This window comes from Pseudophryne corroboree, chromosome 1 (genome assembly GCF_028390025.1).
Source record: "Pseudophryne corroboree isolate aPseCor3 chromosome 1, aPseCor3.hap2, whole genome shotgun sequence".
In the NCBI taxonomy this organism is placed as follows: domain Eukaryota; kingdom Metazoa; phylum Chordata; class Amphibia; order Anura; family Myobatrachidae; genus Pseudophryne; species Pseudophryne corroboree.
Window position 1 is genome coordinate 556266026 of NC_086444.1, and position 27071 is coordinate 556293096.

The 27071-nt window shown below is 46.9% G+C and overlaps 1 long non-coding RNA gene across 2 annotated transcripts in view; it reads right to left on the reverse strand.

Moving 5' to 3' along the window:
• LOC134918108 (uncharacterized) overlaps positions 1 to 27071 on the reverse strand; it is a 141692-nt gene that overhangs the window by 83500 nt on the left and 31121 nt on the right. The gene's annotated exons all lie outside the window — the stretch shown is intronic.

Sequence of the window (27071 nt, forward strand, 5' to 3'; positions counted from 1 at the left end):
AGTCATAGTTGCCTACCCTTCCTCATTCTGCAGGAGACTCCCTGAAATAGCAGCAATCTCCCTGACTCCCTGAATAGACCAGAAATCTCCCTGATTACACCTTACCTCCATTATGTAGCTGTTACATTCTTGGGGTAAAAAAAGAAATCAGAGATAAATACATTCAAATGGGATCATTAGTGCCATTTCCCTGCATTGGTTATAAGGCACAATGATCCCTGTGGCCACATACATTTTAAATAAGGTTTCTTGTGGCCACTTACAGTATATGGAACCTCTTGTAAAACACAATACAGGAACAATTCCTGAAAAATATCAGTGTCTTTTCTTCAACAAGTAGATCTAATTAACACTGGGGCTCATTTACATTTGGATGTAAGTAATTTTCATGACACACCTCTCAGATGTAGCAGTACACGTCCGCACTGATAGGTTCTACTTTCACAGGCTCCCTAAATTGCTTTTTCAAAAGTAGGCAAGTATGCCCTAAGTCTTGGAGAGAGATAAAGTGGATAAATAAACAGCCATTCAGCTCCTGTCTATGAGCTGATTAGTTGGTAGTTTATTTCTCTCCACTTTATCTCTCTCCAAGACTTAGTACATCTTTAACATAGTATCTGGTACGGTAGCAGTCAAATAAAAGTAGGAGATAGCGATGTGAGATGGCTTTACATAAGAGTACTGATTAAAGAGATAGAAATAGACAAGGTTATATTTAGGGAAAAACTACAACAGTGTAATAGTAATAAATATTAGCTTCAGAGACAGAAACCAAAGAGACAACAATCATGAGACAGTATTTTTATAGAGACTGCCATAAATATTTTGTTTACATCTAGGATAAATATTTGCTAATCTATACTTTACACTAAATACTAGTTATATTATTTATCGTTTTACTTCAACAACATTATGTCGACCACTATTGGTCGACATTAACATGGTCAACAAGGGGAAATGGTCAACATATGGAAATGGTCAACATGGATTTTTTAACTGTTTTGGTGTAATTTTTTGCGTAATATGACCAGAAACCCAATTAGTGTAGAGCGTCCCCTTACATGGCGAGCAAGCGCTCGGCACAGGTTACTATTCCCAATCCTAGTCCACGTGGATGGTAAAGTATGAAAAAGTAAGACTTTTTTTTAATTAAAAGCCATGTCGACCATTTCGTGTGTCGACCATTTTAATGTGTAGACCATTTTCCTGTGTTGACCATGTCAGTGTCGACCAATAGCAGTCGACCTATTGACTGTCGACCTAAGTTGAGTTGACCTACCATCCGGATACTGTAAGAACAAAGAAACTTCCTGGGAATACCCAATATTGTTTCTGCAAATATAAAATAGAAGTGTAGTTAACAGAAATGTTTTACCTCACACACGATGACATGCGCCAGTCTTACATACACACTCCTGCTTACACCTCCAATGCTGGACACACACACACAAAAACATACGCACACTCCTGCTTACCCCTCCAGCGCTAGACACACACACACACACGGGCGTATCTACCCATTGGCCAGGATGGCACTCGCCAGGGGCGCCAGCCGAGCAGGGGGCGCCGCCCGACGGTGCCACCCTCGGCCAATGGGTGGAATCCCTTAAACCGTAGTGTCTGGCAATACCTGCTGTGCCGAACTGCCTGTGCATTGCCTGGGTTGGAGGGCGGAGGATCGCTGAGCAGGCAGGAGGTGGCACCAGTGTCCGGCACCACAATGCACTGCAGGGAAGAAACTGAAAATAAACTACAACTCCCAGCAACCCTTGCTGTTGGGAGCTCCCGGTGGCAAGGGCTACTGGGAGCTGTAGTTTATTTTCAGTTTCTTCACGTAGTTTGGTGCGGTGCCGAACACCGGCACTAGCTCCTGCCTGCTGAACGATCCTCCGCACTCCATCCCAGGCAGCTCGGCACAGCAGTTATTGCCAGACACTACGGCGATCTGCTGGGATGTTGTGGCTATGTGCAGTGTGGAGACTAGGGCTATGTGCAGTGTGGGGAGGCTATGTATGTGCTGGGAGTGGGGGAGACTACTACTATGTGCTAAGGGCGGACTACAACTATGTGCTGGGAGGGGGAGGGGGACTATGGCTATGTGCTTGGGGAGGTGAGGGGCTATGTGCAGGGAGGGGGACTATGGCTATCTATGATTTCAGGGAACTATTGTTATGTGATGGGAGGAGGTGGGACTACTGTATGACTGTGTTGGGAGAGGTGGAGACTATGTGCTGGGGGGACTACGATTATTGCTTGGGGAGGTGGGGACTATGGCTATTTACTGGAAGGGGACTATGGCTATGTGCTGGGAGGGGGATGGGGACTATGACTATATGACTGTGGGGGCTTATCTGGCACTGTGGGGGCATATGTGTATCTGGCACCGTAGGGGCATATCTAGCACTATGAGGGCATATCTAGCACCATGGGGGCATGTGGATCTGGCAATGTGGGGGCATATCTGGCACTGTGGGAGCGTTTGTGTATCTGGCACTGTGGGGGCATATCTGGCACTGTGGGGGCATATGTGTATCTGGCACTGGGGGCATATTTATCACCATGGGGGCATATGTGGCACTGTGGGGGCATGTGTGTATCTGGCACTGTGGGGGCATATGTGTATCTGGCACTATTGGGGGCATATGTGTATATGGCACTGCATTGTTGGGGTCATATGTGTGTCATGCCCCCATTTTAATTGGCCATGCCCCATGTGGCATGTGGCTACACCCATTTTTTGGCGTGCGCGCGCACACAGTTTTCTACTTGCACCACTGGGTAGTGCGCTGCACTGCACTTTTTTGCACTACTATTTGATTATACTACCTGGCCTTGGGTGGCACTGCCTCCTCAGCCAGGCCAGGCACTGCTGATGTCGCCTCAGTGTTATAAGAATTACTGTGTGGGCATAATGTGTAAAGGGAACTGCTACCAGAGGCAGAACTCTGGGAGGCAACGGAGTCAACTGCCGCCGGGCTCCTGCTTTAAAGGGGGGCACTTCTCCGGTTCTGTGTGTTCAGCGACATTAATCAATTAAGTTAATTGACAGCAGCCGGTATCTCTTCTGTAGCCGACTTCCCCACTAGTCACTACACCTTACAAATCACACCCTCTTTATTATAGATACACTGGAAGCAGACATCTTACTGATGAAGTTATTTGCTCCTATAAAGGACGCATGAGAATTCTAACTATATGAAGTTATTTCTCTGACAATTACAAGTAACTTCATATAGCTAGAATTCTCATACTTCCTATGCAAGAGCAGATATCTCCATCAGTATGATGCATGCTTCCAGTGTAATAGGTTGTGGGTTCTAATCCTGGATATGACACTTGCAAATTAATTGTCAGAGAAATAATCAGCACTGTGGGTGACTGAGTAGATATATGTAGTGTGTGGCTGGACCCTTACAAAGATCTTCCAAGTTGCAACAGTTTTGTAGTAGCTTCATACAGAGTTGGACTGGCCCACAGGGGTACAGGGTAAACCACCGGTGGGCCCTACTGGCTGAGGCCCCACCCTCTCCTCTAGGGATCAGGTTCCAGGTTTGCTGTTACTAATCTGGTACATTATCATGCATGCATTACAGTATTTACTGTATATATTTATCTAGGGGACCAACCCACGCAAATTGGTTATGCAAACCAATGTGGTGGCTGGACACATGCCCTCTAGACACTGGCCACACCCCTAAAAATGGGCATCTACCACTGCATTCCCCCGCTGGGCACCACATGCTCCAGTCCGACACTGGCTTCATATAGTTAGAATCTGCAGGCTTGCTATGCAGGAGCAAATATATAGCAGCTGGCACTCCGGATGTAGGTGGGAACTGCCCCGGTGCCTTCACATTTCTGCTGGCAGCAGACAACGCATATTGGGGGTCATTCCGAGTTGTTAGCTCATTATTTTTTTCTCGCAATGGAGTGATTAGTCGCTAATGCGCATGCGCAATGTCCACAGTGCGACTGCGCCAAGTAAATTTGCTATGCAGTTAGGAATTTTACTCACGGCATTACGAGGTTTTTTCTTCGTTCTGGTGATCGTAATGTGATTGACAGGAAGTGGGTGTTTCTGGGCCGAAACTGGACGTTTTATGGGAGTGTGTGAAAAAACGCTACCGTTTCTGGGAAAAACGCGGGAGTGGCTGGAGAAACGGAGGAGTGTCTGGGCGAACGCTGGGTGTGTTTGTGACGTCAAACCAGGAACGACAAGCACTGAACTGATCGCACTGGCAGAGTAAGTCTCGAGCTACTCAGAAACTGCACAGAGAAATCTTTTCGCAATATTGCGAATCTTTCGTTCGCAATTTTACTATGCTAAGATTCACTCCCAGTAGGCGGCGACTTAGCGCGTGCAAAGCTGCTAAAAGCAGCTTGCGAACGAACAACTCGGAATGACCCCCATATTTCCAAGGATAGCGGCACTCTAAGGGACTTGCAGTACAGATCAGTAAATAGAGGCGACAAAACGCCTTAAAGCAGGTTCAACCTGCTATAAGGCATTTTGTCGCCACTATTTACTGATCCGTACTTCAAGTCCCTTAGAGAGCCGCTATCCTTGGAAATATATATATATATATATATAATATATATATGTGTGTGTGTAGGGGGGGTCGCCAATATTTTTCTTGCCTCCAGGCAGCTGGGACAAACTTACGCCACTGACTGCTACTGTGTGGGTATGATATGTATAAGGGTTTTACTATCTGTAAAAACAACTACAGTGTATTTGCACTGACACACTGGCAAATCCAATGCTCCCATAATACAACCACTGAATGGACCATTTTGTGTGCAATACTAGTTACTGCCCAGGAATACCCATAACTTTTCCGCCACATTGTGATACCTTTGTGTGTATACTCTATTTAACGTATGCCCCGTAGTGTTTTAGCAATATAATAATTAGAGATCAGCGGGTTCGGTTCCTCGGAATCCGAAACCCCCCCCGAACTTCACCCATTTTACACGGGTCCGAGGCAGACTCGAATCCTCCCGCCTTGCTCGGTTAACCCGAGCGCGCCCGAACGTCTTCATCCCGCTGTCGGATTCTTGCGAGATTCGTATTCTATATAAGGAGCCGCGCGTCGCCGCCATTTTCACTCGTGCATTGGAGATGATAGGGAGAGGACGTGTGCAGCGTTCTCTCAGTTGTGTTCAGTGTGCTGCAAATATCTGTGCTCAGTGTGCTGCAAATATCTGTGCTCAGTGTGCTGCAAATATATGTGCTCAGTGTGCTTGCAAATATCTGTGCTCAGTGTGCTGAAAATATCTACGTTCTCTACCTGAAAAACGCTACATATCTGTGCTGCATTGTAGTGTATAGTAGGAGGATAGTGCAGAATTTTGCTGACCAGTGACCACCAATATTATATCAGTACGGTACAGTAGTCCACTGCTCTACCTACCTCTGTGTCGTCAAGTATACTATCCATCCATACTTGTGGTGCATTTTAGTTGTTGTGTGCAGTAGTAGGAGGACAGTGCATAATTTTGCTGACCACCAGTATATAATATATAGCAGTACGGTACAGTAGTCCACTGCTCTACCTACCTCTGTGTCGTCAAGTATACTATCCTTCCATACCTGTGGTGCATTTTAGTTGTTGTGCGCAGTAGTAGGAGGACAGTGCATAATTTTGCTGACCACCAGTATATAATATATAGCAGTATGGTACAGTAGTCCACTGCTCTACCTACCTCTGTGTCGTCAAGTATACTATCCATCCATACCTGTGGTGAATTTTAGTTGTTGTGCGCAGTAGTAGGAGGACAGTGCATAATTTTGCTGACCACCAGTATATAATATATAGCAGTACGGTACAGTAGTCCACTGCTCTATCTACCTCTGTGTCGTCAAGTATACTATCCATCCATACCTGTGGTGCATTTTAGTTGTTGTGCGCAGTAGTAGGAGGACAGTGCATAATTTTGTTGACCACCAGTATATAATATATAGCAGTACGGTACAGTAGTCCACTGCTCTACCTACCTCTGTGTCGTCAAGTATACTATCCATCCATACCTGTGGTGCATTTTAGTTGTTGTGCGCAGTAGTAGGACAGTGCATAATTTTGCTGACCACCAGTATATAATATATATCAGTATGGTACAGTAGTCCACTGCTCTACCTACCTCTGTGTCGTCAAGTATACTATCCATCCACACCTGTGGTTCATTTTAGTTGTTGTGTGCAGTAGTAGGAGGACAGTGCATAATTTTGCTGACCACCAGTATATAATATACAGCAGTACGGTACAGTAGTCCACTGCTCTACCTACCTCTGTGTCATCCAGTATACTATCCATCCATACCTGTGGTGCATTTTAGTTGTTGTGCGCAGTAGTAGGAGGACAGTGCATAATTTTGCTGACCATCAGTATATAATATATAGCAGTACAGTACAGTAGTCCACTGCTCTACCTACCTCTGTGTCGTCAAGTATACTATCCATCCATACCTGTGGTGAATTTTAGTTGTTGTGCGCAGTAGTAGGAGGACAGTGCATAATTTTGCTGACCATCAGTATATAATATATAGCAGTACGGTACAGTAGTCCACTGCTCTATCTACCTCTGTGTCGTTAAGTATACTATCCATCCATACCTGTGGTGCATTTTAGTTGTTGTGCGCAGCAGTAGGAGGACAGTGCATAATTTTGTTGACCACCAGTATATAATATATAGCAGTACGGTACAGTAGTCCACTGCTCTACCTACCTCTGTGTCGTCCAGTATACTATCCATCCTTACCTGTGGTGCATTTTAGTTGTTGTGCACAGTAGTAGGAGGACAGTGCATAATTTTGCTGACCACCAGTACATAATATATAGCAGTACGGTACAGTAGGCCACTGCTCTACCTACCTCTGTGTCGTCAAGTATACTATCCATCCATACCTGTGGTGCATTTCAGTTTTGCACAGTTTGCTGACCACCAGTATATAATATATAGCAGTACGGTACAGTAGGCCACTGCTCTACCTACCTCTGTGTCGTCAAGTATACTATCCATCCATACCTGTGGTGAATTTTAGTTGTTGTGCGCAGTAGTAGGAGGACAGTGCATAATTTTGCTGACCATCAGTATATAATATATAGCAGTACGGTACAGTAGTCCACTGCTCTATCTACCTCTGTGTCGTTAAGTATACTATCCATCCATACCTGTGGTGCATTTTAGTTGTTGTGCGCAGCAGTAGGAGGACAGTGCATAATTTTGTTGACCACCAGTATATAATATATAGCAGTACGGTACAGTAGTCCACTGCTCTACCTACCTCTGTGTCGTCCAGTATACTATCCATCCTTACCTGTGGTGCATTTTAGTTGTTGTGCACAGTAGTAGGAGGACAGTGCATAATTTTGCTGACCACCAGTATATAATATATAGCAGTACGGTACAGTAGGCCACTGCTCTACCTACCTCTGTGTCGTCAAGTATACTATCCATCCATACCTGTGGTGCATTTTAGTTGTTGTGCGCAGTAGTAGGAGGACAGTGCATAATTTTGCTGACCATCAGTATATAATATATAGCAGTACGGTACAGTAGTCCACTGCTCTACCTACCTCTGTGTCGTCAAGAATACTATCCATCCATACCTGTGGTGAATTTTAGTTGTTGTGCGCAGTAGTAGGAGGACAGTGCATAATTTTGCTGACCACCAGTATATAATATATAGCAGTACGGTACAGTAGTCCACTGCTCTATCTACCTCTGTGTCGTTAAGTATACTATCCATCCATACCTGTGGTGCATTTTAGTTGTTGTGCGCAGCAGTAGGAGGACAGTGCATAATTTTGTTGACCACCAGTATATAATATATAGCAGTACGGTACAGTAGTCCACTGCTCTACCTACCTCTGTGTCGTCCAGTATACTATCCATCCTTACTTGTGGTGCATTTTAGTTGTTGTGCGCAGTAGTAGGACAGTGCATAATTTTGCTGACCACCAGTATATAATATATAGCAGTAGGGTACAGTAGGCCACTTCTCTACCTACCTCTGTGTCGTCAAGTATACTATCCATCCACACCTGTGGTGCATTTTAGTTGTTGTGCGCAGTAGTAGGAGGACAGTGCATAATTTTGCTGACCACCAGTATATAATTTATAGCAGTACGGTACAGTAGTCCACTGCTCTACCTACCTCTGTGTCGTCAAGTATACTGTCCATCCAAACCTGTGGTGCATTTTAGTTGTTGTGCGCAGTAGTAGGAGGACAGTGCATAATTTTTCTGACCACCAGTATAAAATATATAGCAGTATGGTACAGTAGTCCACTGCTCTACCTACCTCTGTGTCGTCCAGTATACTATCCATCCATACCTGTGGTGCATTTTAGTTGTTGTGCGCAGTAGTAGGAGGACAGTGCATAATTTTGCTGACCACCAGTATTTAATATATAGCAGTACGGTACAGTAGTCCACTGCTCTACCTACCTCTGTGTCATCCAGTATACTATCCATCCATACCTGTGGTGCACTTTAGTTGTTGTGCACAGTAGTAGGAGGACAGTGCATAATTTTGCTGACCACCAGTATATAATATATAGCAGTACGGTACAGTAGTCCACTGCTCTAGCTACCTCTGTGTCATCAAGTATACTATCCATCCATACCTGTGGTGAATTTTAGTTGTTGTGCGCAGTAGTAGGAGGACAGTGCATAATTTTGTTGACCACCAGTATATAATATATAGCATTATGGTACAGTAGTCCACTGCTCTAACTACCTCTGTGTCGTCCAGTATACTATCCATCCATACCTGTGGTGAATTTTAGTTGTTGTGAGCAGTAGTAGGAGGACAGTGCATAATTTTGTTGACCACCAGTATATAATATATAGCAGTATGGTACAGTAGTCCACTGCTCTACCTACCTCTATGTCGTCAAGTATACTATCCATCCACACCTGTGGTGCATTTTAGTTGTTGTGCGCAGTAGTAGGAGGACAGTGCATAATTTTTCTGACCACCAGTATATAATATATAGCAGTATGGTACAGTAGTCCACTGCTCTACCTACCTCTGTGTCATCCAGTATACTATCCATCCATACCTGTGGTGCATTTTAGTTGTTGTGCGCAGTAGTAGGAGGACAGTGCATAATTTTGCTGACCATCAGTATATAATATATAGCAGTACGGTACAGTAATCCACTGCTCTATCTACCTCTGTGTCGTTAAGTATACTATCCATCCATACCTGTGGTGCATTTTAGTTGTTGTGCGCAGCAGTAGGAGGACAGTGCATAATTTTGTTGACCACCAGTATATAATATATAGCAGTACGGTACAGTAGTCCACTGCTCTACCTACCTCTGTGTCGTCAAGTATACTATCCATCCATACCTGTGGTGCATTTTAGTTGTTGTGCGCAGTAGTAGGAGGACAGTGCATAATTTTGCTGACCACCAGTATATAATATATAGCAGTACGGTACAGAAGTCCACTGCTCTACCTACCTCTGTGTCGTCCAGTATACTATCCATCCTTACCTGTGGTGCATTTTAGTTGTTGTGCGCAGTAGTAGGACAGTGCATAATTTTGCTGACCACCAGTATATAATATATAGCAGTAGGGTACAGTAGGCCACTGCTCTACCTACCTCTGTGTCGTCAAGTATACTATCCATCCATACCTGTGGTGCATTTTAGTTGTTGTGCGCAGTAGTAGGAGGACAGTGCATAATTTTGCTGACCACCAGTATATAATATATAGCAGTACGGTACAGTAGTCCACTGCTCTACCTACCTCTGTGTCGTCAAGTATACTGTCCATCCATACCTGTGGTGCATTTTAGTTGTTGTGCGCAGTAGTAGGAGGACAGTGCATAATTTTTCTGACCACCAGTATAAAATATATAGCAGTATGGTACAGTAGTCCACTGCTCTACCTACCTCTGTGTCGTCCAGTATACTATCCATCCATACCTGTGAGCATTTTAGTTGTTGTGCGCAGTAGTAGGAGGACAGTGCATAATTTTGCTGACCACCCGTATTTAATATATAGCAGTATGGTACAGTAGTTCACTGCTCTACCTACCTCTGTGTCGTCCAGTATACTATCCATCCATACCTGTGGTGCACTTTAGTTGTTGTGCACAGTAGTAGGAGGACAGTGCATAATTTTGCTGACCACCAGTATATAATATATAGCAGTACGGTACAGTAGTCCACTGCTCTAGCTACCTCTGTGTCATCAAGTATACTATCCATCCATACCTGTGGTGAATTTTAGTTGTTGTGCGCAGTAGTAGGAGGACAGTGCATTATTTTGTTGACCACCAGTATATAATATATAGCATTATGGTACAGTAGTCCACTGCTCTAACTACCTCTGTGTCGTCCAGTATACTATCCATCCATACCTGTGGTGCATTTTAGTTGTTGTGCGCAGTAGTAGGAGGACAGTGCATAATTTTGCTGTCCACCAGTATATAATATATAGCAGTACGGTACAGTAGTCCACTTCTCTACCTACCTCTGTGTCGTCCAGTATACTATCCATCCATACCTGTGGTGCATTTTAGTTGTTGTGAGCAGTAGTAGGAGGACAGTGCATAATTTTGTTGACCACCAGTATATAATATATAGCAGTATGGTACAGTAGTCCACTGCTCTACCTACCTCTATGTCGTCAAGTATACTATCCATCCATACCTGTGGTGCATTTTAGTTGTTGTGCACAGTAGTAGGAGTACAGTGCATGATTTTGCTGACCACCAGTATATAATATATAGCAGTACGGTACAGTAGTCCACTGCTCTACTTACCTCTGTGTCATCCAGTATACTATCCATCCATACCTGTGGTGCATTTTAGTTGTTGTGCGCAGTAGTAGGAGGACAGTGCATAATTTTGCTGACCACCAGTATAATAAGATTTTACTCACCGGTAAATCTATTTCTCGTAGTCAGTAGTGGATGCTGGGACTCTGTAAGAACCATGGGGAATAGCGGCTCCGCAGGAGACTGGGCACAACTAAAGAAAGCTTTAGGACTACCTGGTGTGCACTGGCTCCTCCATCTATGACCCTCCTCCAGACCTCAGTTAGGATACTGTGCCCGGAAGAGCTGACACAATAAGGAAGGATTTTGAATCCCGGGTAAGACTCATACCAGCCACACCAATCACACCGTATAACTCGTGATACTATACCCAGTTAACAGTATGAAATATATCTGAGCCTCTCAACAGATGGCTCAACCATAACCCTTTAGTTAAACAATAACTATATACAAGTATTGCAGACAATCCGCACTTGGGATGGGCGCCCAGCATCCACTACGGACTACGAGAAATAGATTTACCGGTAAGTAAAATCTTATTTTCTCTGACGTCCTAAGTGGATGCTGGGACTCCGTAAGGACCATGGGGATTATACCAAAGCTCCCAAACGGGCGGGTGAGTGCGGATGACTCTGCAGCACCGAATGAGCAAACTCTAGGTCCTCCTCAGCCAGGGTATCAAACTTGTAGAATTTTGCAAATGTGTTTGACCCCGACCAAGTAGCTGCTCGGCAAAGTTGTAAAGCCGAGACCCCTCGGGCAGCCGCCCAAGAAGAGCCCACCTTCCTCGTGGAATGGGCTTTCACTGATCTAGGATGCGGCAGTCCAGCCGCAGAATGTGCAAGCTGAATCGTACTACAGATCCAGCGAGCAATAGTCTGCTTTGAAGCAGGAGCACCCAACTTGTTGGGTGCATACAGGATAAATAGCGAGTCCTGGAAACATAGATTTTCAGGGACCTGACTACGTCCAACAACTTGGAATCCTCCAAGTCTTTAGTAGCCGCAGGCACCACAATAGGTTGGTTCAAATTAAAGGCTGATACCACCTTAGGGAGAAACTGGGGACGAGTCCTCAATTCTGCCCTATCCATATGGAAAATCAGATAAGGGCTTTTACATGACAAAGCCGCCAATTCTGACACACGCCTTGCCGAAGCCAAGGCCAACAGCATTACCACTTTCCACGTGAGATATTTTAATTCCACGGTTTTAAGTGGCTCAAACCAATGTGACTTTAGGATATCCAACACCACGTTGAGATCCCAAGGTGCCACTGGAGGCACAAAAGGGGGCTGAATATGCAGCACTCCCTTAACAAAAGTCTGAACTTCAGGTAGTGAAGCCAGTTCTCTCTGGAAGAAAATCGATAGAGCCGAAATCTGGACCTTAATGGAACCCAATTTTAGGCCCATAGTCACCCCTGACTGTAGGAAGTGCAGGAAACGGCCCAGCTGAAATTCCTCCGTTGGGGCCTTCCTGGCCTCACACCACGCAACATATTTTTCGCCAAATGCGGTGATAATGATTTGCGGTCACTTCTTTCCTAGCTTTAATCAGCGTAGGAATGACTTCCTCCGGAATGCCCTTTTCCTTCACGATCCGGTGTTCAACCGCCATGCCGTCAAACGCAGCCGCGGTAAGTCTTGGAACAGACAGGGCCCCTGCTGCAGTAGGTCCTGTCTGAGCGGCAGAGGCCATGGGTCCTCTGAGATCATTTCTTGAAGTTCCGGGTACCAAGCTCTGCTTGGCCAATCCGGAACAATGAGTATAGTTCTTACTCCTCTTCTCCTTATTATCCTCAGTACCTTGGGTATGAGAGGAAGAGGAGGGAACACATAAACCGACCGGTACACCCACGGTGTCACTAGAGTGTCCACAGCTATCGCCTGAGGGTCTCTTGACCTGGCGCAATATCTTTCTAGCTTTTTATTTAGGCGGGACGCCATCATGTCCACCTGTGGCCTTTCCCAACGGTTTACAATCAGTTGGAAGACTTCTGGATGAAGTCCCCACTCTCCCGGGTGGAGGTCGTGCCTGCTGAGGAAGTCTGCTTCCCAGTTGTCCACTCCCGGAATGAACACTGCTGACAGTGCTAACACGTGATTTTCCGCCCATCGGAGAATCCTTGTGGCTTCTGCCATCGCCGTCCTGCTTCTTGTGCCGCCCTGTCGGTTTACATGGGCGACTGCCGTGATGTTGTCTGACTGGATCAGTACCGGCTGGTTTTGAAGCAGGGGTTTTGCCTGACTTAGGGCATTGTAAATGGCCCTCAGTTCCAGAATATTTATGTGTAGGGAAGTCTCCTGACTTGACCATAGTCCTTGGAAGTTTCTTCCCTGTGTGACTGCCCCCCAGCCTCGAAGGCTGGCATCCATGGTCACCAGGACCCAGTCCTGTATGCCGAATCTGCGGCCCTCTTGAAGATGAGCACTTTGCAGCCACCACAGCAGAGACACCCTGGTCCTTGGAGACAGGGTTATCAGCCGATGCATCTGAAGATGCGATCCGGACCACTTGTCCAACAGGTCCCACTGAAAGGTACTTGCATGGAACCTGCCGAATGGAATTGCTTCGTAGGAAGCTACCATTTTTCCCAGGACTCGCGTGCAGTGATGCACCGACACCTGTTTTGGTTTCAGGAGGCCTCTGACTAGAGATGACAGCTCCTTGACTTTCTCCTCCGGGAGAAACACTTTTTTCTGTTTTTTGTCCAGAACCATCCCCAGGAACAGTAGACGTGTCGTAGGGACCAGCTGTGACTTTGGAATATTTAGAATCCAACCGTGTTGTTGTAGCACCTCCCGAGATAGTGCTACCCCGACCAACAACTGCTCCCTGGACCTCGCCTTTATCAGGAGATCGTCCAAGTACGGGATAATTAAAACTCCCCTTTTTTCGAAGGAGTATCATCATTTCGGCCATTACCTTGGTAAATACCCTCGGTGCCATGGACAGACCAAACGGCAACGTCTGGAATTGGTAATGACAATCCTGTACCACAAATCTGAGGTACTCCTGGTGAGGATGGTAAATGGAGACATGCAGGTAAGCATCCTTGATGTCCAGTGATACCATGTAATCCCCTTCGTCCAGGCTTGAAATAACCGCCCTGAGCGATTCCATCTTGAACTTGAATTTTTTTATATAAGTGTTCAAGGATTTCAAATTTAAAATGGGTCTCACCGAACCGTCCGGTTTCGGTACCACAAACATTGTGGAATAGTAACCCCGTCCTTGTTGAAGGAGGGGTACCTTGACTATCACCTGCTGGGAATACAGCTTGTGAATTGCCTCTAGCACTGCCTCCCTGCCTGAGGGAGTTGTTGGCAAGGCAGATTTGAGGAAACGGCAGGGGGGGGAGACGTCTCGAATTCCAGCTTGTACCCCTGAGATACCACTTGAAGGATCCAGGGATCCACCCATGAGCGAGCCCACTGATTGCTGAATTTTTTGAGACGGGCCCCCACCGTACCTGGCTACCCCTGTGGAGCCCCAGCATCATGCGGTGGGCTTGGAGGAAGCGGGGGAGGACTTTTGCTCCTGGGAACTGGCTGTATGCTGCAGCTTTTTTCCTCTACCTCTGCCTCTGGGCAGAAAGGACGTGCCTTTAACCCGCTTGCCTTTATGGGGCCGAAAGGACTGTACCTGATAATACGGTGCTTTCTTTGGCTGTGAGGGAACATGGGGTAAAAATGCTGACTTCCCAGCTGTTGCTGTGGAAACGAGGTCCGAGAGACCATCCCCGAACAACTCCTCACCCTTATAAGGCAAACTTCCATGTGCCTTTTAGAATCTGCATCACCCATCCACTGCCGAGTCCATAATCCTCTCCTGGCAGAAATGGACATTGCACTTATTTTAGATGCCAGCCGGCAAATATCCCTCTGTGCATCTCTCATGTACAAGACTGCGTCTTTTATATGCTCTATGGTTAGCAATATAGTGTCCCTGTCTAGAGTATCAATATTTTCCGACAGGGAATCTGACCACACAGCTGCAGCACTGCACATCCATGCTGAAGCAATAGCTGGTCTCAGTATAATACCTGAGTGTGTATATACAGACTTCAGGATAGCCTCCTGCTTCCTATCAGCAGGCTCCTTTAGGGCGGCCGTGTCCGGAGACGGTAGTGCCACCTTCTTTGACAGACGTGTGAGCGCTTTATCCACCCTAGGGGATGTTTCCCAACGTGACCTATCCTCTGGCGGGAAAGGGTACGTCATTAGTAACCTTTTAGAAATTACCAGTTTCTTATCGGGGGAAGCCCACGCTTCTTCACACACTTCATTTAATTCCTCAGATGGGGGAAAAACCACTGGTAGTTTTTTCTCCCCAAACATAATACCCTTTTTTGTGGTTCCTGGGGTAATATCAGAAATGTGCAACACATTTTTCATTGCCTCAATCATGTAACGTATGGCCCTATTGGAATGTACATTCGTCTCATCGTCGTCGACACTGGATTCAGTATCCGTGTCGACATCTGTGTCTGCCATCTGAGGTAGCGGGCGTTTTAGAGCCTCTGATGGCTTTTGAGACAGCTGGGCAGGCACAAGTTGAGGAGCCGGCTGTCCCACATCTGATATGTCGTCAAACCTTTTAAGTAAGGAGTTGACACTTTCACGTAATTCCTTCCACAAGTCCATCCACTCAGGTGTCGGCCCCGCAGGGGGTGACATCACATTTATCTGCACTTGCTCCGCCTCCACATAAGCCTCCTCATCAAACATGTCGACACAGCCGTACCGACACACCGCACACACACAGGGAATGCTCTGACTGAGGACAGGACCCCACAAAGCCCTTTGGGGAGACAGAGAGAGAGTATGCCAGCACACACCAACAGCGCTATATAACACAGGGATTAACACTATAACTGAGTGATTTTTCCCAATAGCTGCTTGTATACACAATATTGCGCCTAAATTTAGTGCCCCCCCTCTCTGTTTTACCCTATGTAGTCTGGAAACTGCAGGGGAGAGCCTGGGAGCGATCCTTCCAGCGGAGCTGTGATGGAAAATGGCGCCAGTGTGCTGAGGGAGATAGCCCCGCCCCATTTTCGGCGGACTTCTCCCGCTTTTTTCTATGTATATCTGGCAGGGGTATTTTACACATATATAGTCTCTATGACTATATTATGTGTTAATTTGATAGCCAAGGTACTTAATATTGCAGCCCAGGGCGCCACCCCACAGCGCCCTGCACCCATCAGTGACCGGAGTGTGAGGTGTGCATGGGAAGCAATGGCGCACAGCTGCAGTGCTGTGCGCTACCTTGTTTGAAGACCGAAGTCTTCTGCCGCCGATTTCCAGGACTCTTCTTGCTTCTGGCTCTGTAAGGGGCACGGCGGCGCGGCTCCGGGAACGGACGATCGAGGTCGGGCCCTGTGTTCGATCGCTCTGGAGCTAATGGTGTCCAGTAGCCTTAGAAGCCCAAGCTAGCTGCAAGCAGGTAGGTTCGCTTCTCTCCCATTAGTCCCTCATAGCAGTGAGTCTGTTGCCAGCAGATCTCACTGAAAATAAAAAAACTAAAATAAACTTTCTTTTTCTAGGAGCTCAGGAGAGCCCCTAGTGTGCATCCAGCTCAGCCGGGCACAAAATTCTAACTGAGGTCTGGAGGAGGGTCATAGAGGGAGGAGCCAGTGCACACCAGATAGTCCTAAAGCTTTCTTTAGTTGTGCCCAGTCTCCTGCGGAGCCGCTATTCCCCATGGTCCTTACGGAGTCCCAGCATCCACTTAGGACGTCAGAGAAATAATAAATAGCAGTACGGTACAGTAGTCCACTGCTCTACCTACCTCTGTGCCGTCAAGTATACTATCCATCCATACCTGTGGTGCATTTTAGTTGTTGTGCGCAGTAGTAGGAGGACAGTGCATCATTTTGCTGACCACCAGTATATAATATATAGCAGTACGGTACAGTAGTTCACTGCTCTACCTACCTCTGTGTCGTCCAGTATACTATCCATCCATACCTGTGGTGCATTTTAGTTGTTGTGCGCAGTAGTAGGAGGACAGTGCATAATTTTGCTGACCACCAGTATATAATAAATAGCAGTACGGTATAGTAGTCCACTTCCCTACCTACCTCTGTGTCATCCAGTATACTATCCATCCATACCTGTGGTGCATTTTAGTTGTTGTGCGCAGTAGTAGGAGGACAGTGCATAATTTTGCTGACCACCAGTATATAATATATAGCAGTACGGTACAGTAGTCCACTGCTCTACCTACCTCTATGTTGTCCAGTATACTATCCATCCATACCTGTGGTGCATTTTAGTTGTTGTGCGCAGTAGTATGAGTACAGTGCATAATTTTGCTGACCACCAGTATATAATATATAGCAGTATGGTACAGTAGTCCACTGCTCTACCTACCTCTGTGTCGTCCAGTATACTATCCATCCATACCTGTGGTGCATTTTAGTTGTTTAGCGCAGTAGTAGGAGGACAATGCATAATTTTGCTGACCACCAGTATATAATATATAGCAGTACGGTACAGTAGTCCATTGCTCTACCTACCTCTGTTTCGTCAAGTATTCTATCCATCCATACCTGTGGTGCATTTTAGTTGTTGTGCGCAGTAGTAGGAGGACAGTGCATAATTTTGCTGACCACCAGTTTATAATATATAGCAGTATGGTACAGTAGGCCATTGCTATTGATATATTACTGGCATATAATTCCACACATTAAAAAATGGAGAACAAAAATGTGTAGGTTAAAATAGGGAAAGATCAAGATCCACTTCCACCTCGTGCTGAAGCTGCTGCCACTAGTCATGGGCGAGACGATGAAATGCCATCAACGTTGTCTGCCAAGGCCGATGCCCAATGTCATAGTAGAGAGCAAGTAAAATCCAAAAAACAAAAGTTCAGTAAAATGACCCAAAAATCTAAATAAAAAGCGTCTGAGGAGAAGCGTAAACTTGCCAATTTGCCATTTACGACACGAAGTTGCAAGGAATGGCTGAGGCCCTCTCCTATGTTCCTCAAGACTAGTGGGTCAGCTTCACATGAGGATGGAAGCACTCATCCTCCTGCTAGAAAAATGAAAAATGTTATGATTCCAGCACTCTTAGTCTGAGGAGATCTTATAGCAAGGACCTGAGTACTGGAACGTAATGCTGGGAAAGGGAGCGGGAACGGAAATAGCCCCTGGCGCCCTAACTCCGTTGTCTCGCCCGTGCTGTCAGAAATCTCTTGCGAGACTATGGTTGCTTGAGCCCATGGCAGCCGCGTTTGAAGGGCGGATTATGTCTGCCCAACTCCGATGCCCCCTCAGGTCTTAATGGGAGACAAAGAGAAATCCGAGACAGGGTGATAACAAGGGGCCCTCTAACTAAGCAACAAGGCCAGGGGCTACAAGCTAACCTAAAACTAATATATGTGCGGAAAAACCGCCAGGGAAAAGGACAACCAAAATATCCACTTGTCCACTCTCCTACCCGGCACCGCCGAGTTCCAGAGAGGACTTGTGGATGCGGAAACCTCCGCAAATGCTCCGAAACAAATTACAAAATAAAGCGGGCTGAGCCGCAGCACACGGCAGAGCCACAACTCACGAAAACCACACGAGATTCTCTGGTGATTGGGACGAGATGACAACTCCTAGATTCAGGAACTCTGAGGACAGGAATGACCGGACACAGCAGGACTGGCACAGACGTTCAGCAACCTAAGCAGCATGCAGGAAGCTAATACCGGCGTCTGTGTGAAGCACTGAGAAGGTATTTAACAAGGAGTCCTCCAATCAGATGTTTCAGAGCCTGATTAGCAAGCATGCCGTGCAGCTGCCAGGCTGCACGACCAGAGACAAGTGTGTGTAATTGATTTGATTGACCCTGCAACGGGGAACGCGGTCCGCCCGTGGCGTCCCCGTTGCTAGGGTCCAGGCGGCTCAGCGCGCCCGGTGTCCAGCGTTGCAAGGGAGCCGGCGGCTCAGCGCGCACGGCGTCCCAGCGTTGCTAGGGACCCGGCGGCTAGCACGCTTGGCGTCCCTAGTTGCTAGGCGCCGGGCCGCGAGGACATCGCGGACCACGGCGCCTAACAGTACCCCCCCTTGAGGAGGGGTCAACGAACCCCTAAAGCCAGGTTTCTGAGGAAATTCCAGAAAAAATGCTTTCTTGAGTCTAGGAGCATGAAGATCCTTGTCCAGGACCCAAGACCTTTCCTCCGGACCATAGCCTCTCCAATGAACCATAAAATAAAGCCAACCCCGGGATATTCTAGAATCAAGAACTTTCTCTACCAAGAACTCCTGTTGTCCCTGCACATCCACTGGAGATCTACCCTGAGAGATCCTCCGAGGAAATCTACTGGAAGAAACATTGTTTCAACAGGGAACAGTGAAAAGTATTTCCAATTCTGAGAGATCTTGGTAAACGTAGCCGAAAGGCAACTGGGTTGACCTTCTTAATAATAAGAAACGGTCCAATAAATTTGGGTCCCAGTCTAGCCGAGGATTGTCGAAGCCTGATATTGCGAGTTGACAACCACACCTTATCTCCCACCTTAAAAGTGCAAGGACGTCGGAGCCTGTCAGAAAATTTCTTCTCTCGGAAGGCCGCTTTTCTGAGAGCAAGGTGCACCTTTCTCCAAATTGCTCTGAGATGGGAGGTCAAGGTCAACGAGGAGACTGGAGAATGATGAAAAAAAGAATTGGCTCTGGGGTGAAAACCAAAAACTGAAAAGAATGGAGACTCTTTGGTGGAGGAATGACAAGAGTTATTCTAAGCAAATTCAGCCAAAGGGAGAAACTCGGACCAATCATTCTGGAGTTTGGCTGAATATAAACGTAAATATTGTTTTAATGACTGGTTGACTCGTTCGGTCTGCCCGTTAGACTGTGGGTGGTAACCAGATGTTAAAGACAGTTTCATCTTCAATGAGGCACAAAAACGTTTCCAGAATTGTGCGATAAATTGTGGACCCCGATCAGAAACAATATCAGTGGGCAAACCATGAAGCCTGAACACATGGCGGAGGAACAAAACTGCCAACCCTTGAGCAGAAGGCAATCGGGGAAGAGCAATAAAATGAGCCATTTTACTAAAACGGTCCACTACCACCCAAATGACTCGGAATCCGGCTGAAAGGGGAAGGTCAACCACGAAATCCATGGAAATATGAGACCATGGCCTGAGAGGAACAGTTAAAGGCATGAGTTGCCCGATAGGCAACGAACGAGGAACCTTATGCTGTGCACAAACCTGACAGGAATGGACGAATTCCTTAACGTCTTTAGAAAGACTAGGCCACCACACTGAGCGAGAGACTAACTCCAATGTCTTAGTGATTCCCGGATGCCCTGAGACTTTGCTGTCATGAAATTCAGTTAAAACAGTGGCTCTCAAAAATTCAGGGACAAAAAGACGACCAGCAGGAGTAAGTCTAGGAGCTTGGTGTTGTAGCTGGTTTAACTGGGTAAATAAATCCTGTGTGAGGCCTGCCCGGTTGATCGAAGATGGAACTATGGGGGTAACAACAGGATTGCTATTGTGAACCGGAAGAAAGCTACGTGACAGGGCATCAGCTTTTGTATTCTTGGAACCAGGCCTGAAAGTGATTATAAACCTGAAACGAGTAAAAAATAATGCCCAACGTGCCTGCCGAGCATTTAGCCGTTTAGCTGATTCAATATATTGCAGGTTCTTATGGTCAGTCAAAACCGAAATAGTATGTCTAGCTCCCTCCAGCCAATGCCTCCACTCCTCGAAAGCCCATTTTACTGCCAGTAACTCCCGATTACCAACGTCATAGTTGGATTCAGCGGAGGAGAATTTCCTGGACATAAAGGCACAAGGATGTAACTCCAGAGACTCCGGATCTTCCTGAGAAAGGACAGCCCCCACTCCAACCTCTAAGGCATAAACCTCCACAATAAAGGGCAATTCCGGATTAGGATGTCTGAGGACTGGGCCGAGACAAAGGCTTGTTTCAAGGCCCGGAAGGACAACTCAGCTTCATGCGACCAATTGGAAGGATCCGCTCCTTTTTTTGTCAGAGCTACTATGGGAGCAACCAGGTCAGAAAAAGAATGAATGAACCGCCTATAATAATTCGCAAACCCTAAAAAGCGCTGAATTGCTTTTAAATTAGTGGGTTGCGCCCAATTAAGGATGGCCTGGAGTTTCTTTGGTTCCATGGAAAATCCCTGAGGAGAAATTATGTACCCTAAAAAAGATACTTCTGTGATGTGAAAATCACACTTCTCCAGCTTGGCATATAAATGATTCTCACGTAACTTTTGAAGTACCTGACGCACCTGGGTAACATGTTGTTCCATCGATTCAGAATAAATCAAGATGTCGTCTAAATAAACGACCACGAATTTCCCTAGGAAGTCACGGAGAACATCGTTAATGAGGTCTTGAAAAACTGCCGGAGCATTAGACAGGCCGAACGGCATCACCAGGTATTCGTAGTGACCCGACTGAGTGCTGAAAGCCGTCTTCCACTCATCCCCAGATTTAATTCGGATGAGGTTGTAAGCTCCTCTAAGGTCATTTTTAGAAAAAATCACGGCAGAACGTAACTGATCAAAAAGCACAGAAATTAACAGCAAAGGATAGGTGTTTTTAACGGAGATTTTATTCAGGGCCCTAAAATCAATGCATGGTCTAAGTGAGCCATCTTTTTTCTCCACAAAGAAAAAACCAGCACTTAAAGGAGATTTTGATGGTCTAATAAATCCCTTCTTAAGGCTTTCCTGAATATAATTATTCATGGCCGTGGTTTCTGGCCCGGACAAGGCATATAATCTCCCCTTAGGCAAAGTGGCACCTGGAACTAGCTTTATTGCACAATCATAGGGCCGATGGGGAGGCAGAATGTCCGCATTGCCTTTGGAGAAGACATCGGCAAACTCCTGCTATTCCAGAGGAATGAGTTCTGGGACCACTGCTGCAACTCTGACTGGATACGAAATACATTCTTTAGCACAAAAAGTACCCCATTGGGAAATCTCCCCGGACTGCCAATCAATGGTGGGATTATGAAAGGCAAGCCAAGGGTGACCCAAAACAACAGGAACTGCCGGACAATGTGTAAGGTAGAATTCAATATTTTCGGAATGTAAGGCTCCTACTGTAAGTACTACTGGAGGTGTACGGTGAGTAATTACCCCATTGGAAAGCGGACCCCCATCTAAGCCATGCATGGTGATACATCTATCTAACGGTAAATGCGGAATGCCTAAGGCCTTAGCCCAAGTTAAATCCATAAAGTTTCCTGCAGCTCCACTGTCGACAAAAGCCGACACCAAAGAACTTAGGCTGCCAAAGGAAACTTTAACCGGGACTAAAAGAGAGTTATTTGAGGAGATAAGCTGCAGACCTAAGTGAACCCCCTCACAATTCACCTGGTCAGAGCGTTTCCCGACTTGTTCGGGCAGTTACGAGCAAAATGTCCCTTATCCCCACAGTACAAACAAAGACCGGACTTTTGTCTACTGGTTCTCTCCTCAGGAGACAGCCGGGAGAGACCCATCTGCATGGGCTCCTCGACGTCCTCTGGGATGGTATATACACAAGGACTAGACCTTACAGTTGTTCCTCTTTCAGCCCTCCGCTCTCGGAGACGATGATCAATCTTTATAGCAAGCTCCATGAGCTTATCGAGAGTCTCAGGAGCGGGGTACTGGAGGAGACTGTCTTTAATAAATTCTGATAAGCCGAGGCGAAACTGACTGCGCAGGGCCGGGTCATTCCAGCCACAGTCGTTCGACCAACGGCGAAACTCGGTACAATAAACCTCCGCTGGATTTCTACCTTGTTTGAGAGCGCGCAGATGACTCTCAGCGGACGCTTCTCTATCTGGGTCATCATACAGAAGCCCTAATGACTTAAAAAAGGCGTCTACAGATAACAACGCAGGATCCTCAGCTTTTAAACCAAATGCCCAAGTCTGAGGATCCCCCTGGAGTAAAGAAATAATAATCCCAACCCGCTGAGATTCAGTACCAGAGGATGTAGGTCTTAAACAAAAATAAAGCTTACAGGCTTCTTTAAAATTAAAAAAATCTTTTCTGTCACCGGAAAAACGGTCGGGCAAATGCATCTTTGGTTCAGGGACTACCTTCGGGGAGGCTTGCAAAAGATCTTCCTGCGACCTCACCCGAAGAGAAAGATCCTGAACCATCTGAGTAAGTTCTTGAATCTGGTTGACTAAGAGCTGGCCGGGATTTGGCCCTAAACCTGTCGGATTCATGAGGCCAAAAAACTCTCACAAAAACAGAATGAGAAAAAATTAAACCCCGTTTAATTTTAAGTTTTGGTAGGGCCGGTAATAATGTTATGATTCCAGCACTCTTAGTCTGAGGAGATCTTATAGCAAGGACCTGAGTACTGGAACGTAATGCTGGGAAAGGGAGCGGGAACGGAAATAGCCCCTGGCGCCCTAACTCCGTTGTCTCGCCCGTGCTGTCAGAAATCTCTTGCGAGACTATGGTTGCTTGAGCCCATGGCAGCCGCGTTTGAAGGGCGGATTATGTCTGCCCAACTCCGATGCCCCCTCAGGTCTTAATGGGAGACAAAGAGAAATCCGAGACAGGGTGATAACAAGGGGCCCTCTAACTAAGCAACAAGGCCAGGGGCTACAAGCTAACCTAAAACTAATATATGTGCGGAAAAACCGCCAGGGAAAAGGACAACCAAAATATCCACTTGTCCACTCTCCTACCCGGCACCGCCGAGTTCCAGACAGGACTTGTGGAAGCGGAAACCTCCACAAATGCTCCGAAACAAATTACAAAATAAAGCGGGCTGAGCCGCAGCACACGGCAGAGCCGCAACTCACGAAAACCACACGAGATTCTCTGGTGATTGGGACGAGATGACAACTCCTAGATTCAGGAACTCTGAGGACAGGAATGACCGGACACAGCAGGACTGGCACAGACGTTCAGCAACCTAAGCAGCATGCAGGAAGCTATTACCGGTGTCTGTGTGAAGCACTGAGAAGGTATTTAACAAGGAGTCCTCCAATTAGATGTTTCAGAGCCTGATTAGCAAGCATGCCATGCAGCTGCCAGGCTGCACGACCAGAGACAAGTGTGTGTAATTGATTTTATTGACCCTGCAACGGGGAACGCGGTCCGCCCGTGGCGTCCCCGTTGCTAGGGTCCAGGCGGCTCAGCGCGCCCGGCGTCCAGCGTTGCTAGGGAGCCGGCGGCTCAGCGCGCACGGCGTCCCAGCGTTGCTAGGGACCCGGCGGCTAGCACGCTTGGAGTCCCTAGTTGCTAGTCGCCGGGCCGCGAGGACATCGCGGACCACGGCGCCTAACAGAAAAGACTTAAGCTGGCAAAAGCACAGCAAAGAATTGTGCGTTCTTCTAAATCACAAATCCCCAAGGAGAGTCCAATTGTGTCGGTTGCGATGCCTGACCTTCCCAACACTGGACGGGAAGAGGTGGCGCCTACCACCATTTGCACGCCCCCTGCAAGTGCTGGAAGGAGCACCCACAGTCCAGTTCCTGATAGTCAAATTGAAGATGTCACTGTTGAAGTACACCAGGATGAGGATATGGGTGTTGCTAGCGCTGAGGAGGAAAATGATGAGGAGGATTCTGATGGTGAGGTGGTTTGTTTAAGTCAGGCACCCGGGGAGACACCTGTTGTCCGTGGGACGAATATGGCCATTGACATGCCTGGTCAAATTACAAAAAATATCACCTCGTCGGTGTGGAATTATTTTAACAGAAATGCGGACAACATTTGTCAAGCCATGTGTTGCCTTTGTCAAGCTGTAATAAGTAGGGGTAAGGACGTTAACCACCTAGGAACATCCTCCCTTATACGTCACCTGGAGCGCATTCATCAGAAGTCATTGACAAGTTCAAAAACTTTGGGTGACAGCGGAAGCAGTCCACTGACAACTAAATCCCTTCCTCTTGTAACCAAGCTCCTGCAAACCACACCACCAACTCCCTCAGTGTCAATTTCCTCCTTAGACAGTAACGCCATTAGTCCTGCAGGCCATGTCACTGTCAAGTCTGACGAGTCCTCTCCTGCCTGGGATTCCTCCGATGCATCCTTGAGTGTAACGCCTACTGCTGATGGCGCTGCTGTTGTTGCTGCTGGGAGTCAATCGTCATCCCAGAGGGGAAGTTGGAAGACCACTTGTACTACTTCCAGTAAGCAATTGACTGTCCAACAGTCCTTTGCGAGGAAGATGAAATATCACAGCAGTCATCCTGCTGCAAAGCGGATAACTCAGGCTTTGGCAGCCTGGGCGGTGTTAAACGTGTTTCCGGTATCCACCGTTAATTCACAGGAAACTAGAGAATTGCTTGAGGTACTGTGTCCCCGGTACCAAATACCATCTAGGTTCCATTTCTCTAGGCAGGCGATACCGAGAATGTACACAGACCTCAGAAAAAGAGTCACCAGTGTCCTAAAAAATGCAGTTGTACCCAATGTCCACTTAACCACGGACATGTGGACAAGTGGAGCAGGGCAGACTAAGGACTATATGATTGTGACAGCCCACTTGGTAGATGTATTGCCTCCCGCAGCAAGAATAGCAGCATCGGCACCAGTAGCAGCATCTCGCAAACGCCAACTCATTCCTAGGCAGGCTACGCTTTGTATCACTGCTTTCCAGAAGAGGCACACAGCTGACAACCTCTTACGGAAACTGAGGAACATCATCGCAGAATGGCTTACCCCAATTGGACTCTCCTGGGGATTTGTGACATCGGACAACGCCACCAATATTGTGCGTGCATTACATGTGGGCAAATTCCAGCACGTCCCATGTTTTGCACATACATTGAATTTGGTGGTGCAGAATTTAAAAAAAAACGACTGGGGCGTGCAAGAGATGCTGTCGGTGGCCAAAGAATTGCGGGCCACTTTCGGCATTCAGCCAACGCGTGCCGAAGACTGGAGCACCAGCAAACACTCCTGAACCTTCCCCGCCATCATCTGAAGCAAGAGGTGGTAACGAGGTGGTATTCAACCCTCTATATGCTTCAGAGGATGGAGGAGCAGCAAAAGGCCATTCAAGCCTATACAGCTACCTACGATATAGGCAAAGGAGGGAGAATGCACCTGACTCAAGCGCAGTGGAGAATGATTTCAACGTTGTGCAAGGTTCTGCAACCCTTTGAACTTGTCACACGTGAAGTCAGTTCAGACACTGCCAGCCTAAGTCAGGTCATTCCCCTCATCAGGCTTTTGCAGAAGAAGCTGGAGAGATTGAAGGAGGAGCTAAAACATAGTGATTCCGCTAGGCATGTGGGACTTGTGGATGGAGCCCTTGATTCGCTTAACCAGGATTCATGGGTGGTCAATATGTTGAAATCAGAGCACTACATTTTGGCCACCGTGCTCGATCCTAGATTTAAAACCTACATTGGATCTTTCTTTCCGGCAGACACAAGTCTGCAGAAGTTCAAAGACCTGCTGGTGAGAAAATTGTCAAGTCAAGCGGAACGTGACCCGTCAACAACTCCTCCTTTACATTCTCCCGCAACTGGGGCTGCGAGGAAAAGGCTAAGAATTCCGAGCCCACCCGCTGGCGGTGATGCAGGGCAGTCTGGAGCGAATGCTGACATCTGGTCCGGACTGAAGGACCTGCCAACGATTACTGACATGTCGTCTACTGTCACTGCATATGATTCTGTCACCATTGAAAGATTGGTGGAGGATTATATGAGTGACCGCATCCAAGTAGGCACGTCAGACAGTCCGTACGTATACTGGCAGGAAAAAGAGGCAATTTGGAGGCCCTTGCACATACTGGCTTTTTTTGACCTAAGTTGACCCACCTCCAGTGTGTAGTCCGAAAGAGTGTTTAGTGCAGCCGGTCACCTTGTCAGCAATCGGCGTACGAGGTTACTTCCAGAAAATGTGGAGAAGATGATGTTCATCAAAATGAATTATAATCAATTACTCCGTGGAGACATTCACCAGCAATTGCCTCCAGAAAGTACACAGGGACCTGAGATGGTGGATTCCAGTGGGGACGAATTAATAATCTGTGAGGAGGGGAATGTACACAGTTAAAGGGGTGAGGAATTGGACGATGAGGAGGAGGTGGACATCTTGCCTCTGTAGAGCCAGTTTGTGCAAGGAGAGATTGATTGCTTCTTTTTTGGTGGGGGCCCAAACCAACCAGTCATTTCAGTCACAGTCGTGTGGCAGACCCTGTCGCTGAAATGATGGGTTTGTTAAAGTGTGCATGTCCTGTTTATACAACATAAGGGTGGGTGGGAGGGCCCAAGGACAATTCCATCTTGCACCTCTTTTTTTCTTTAATTTATCTTT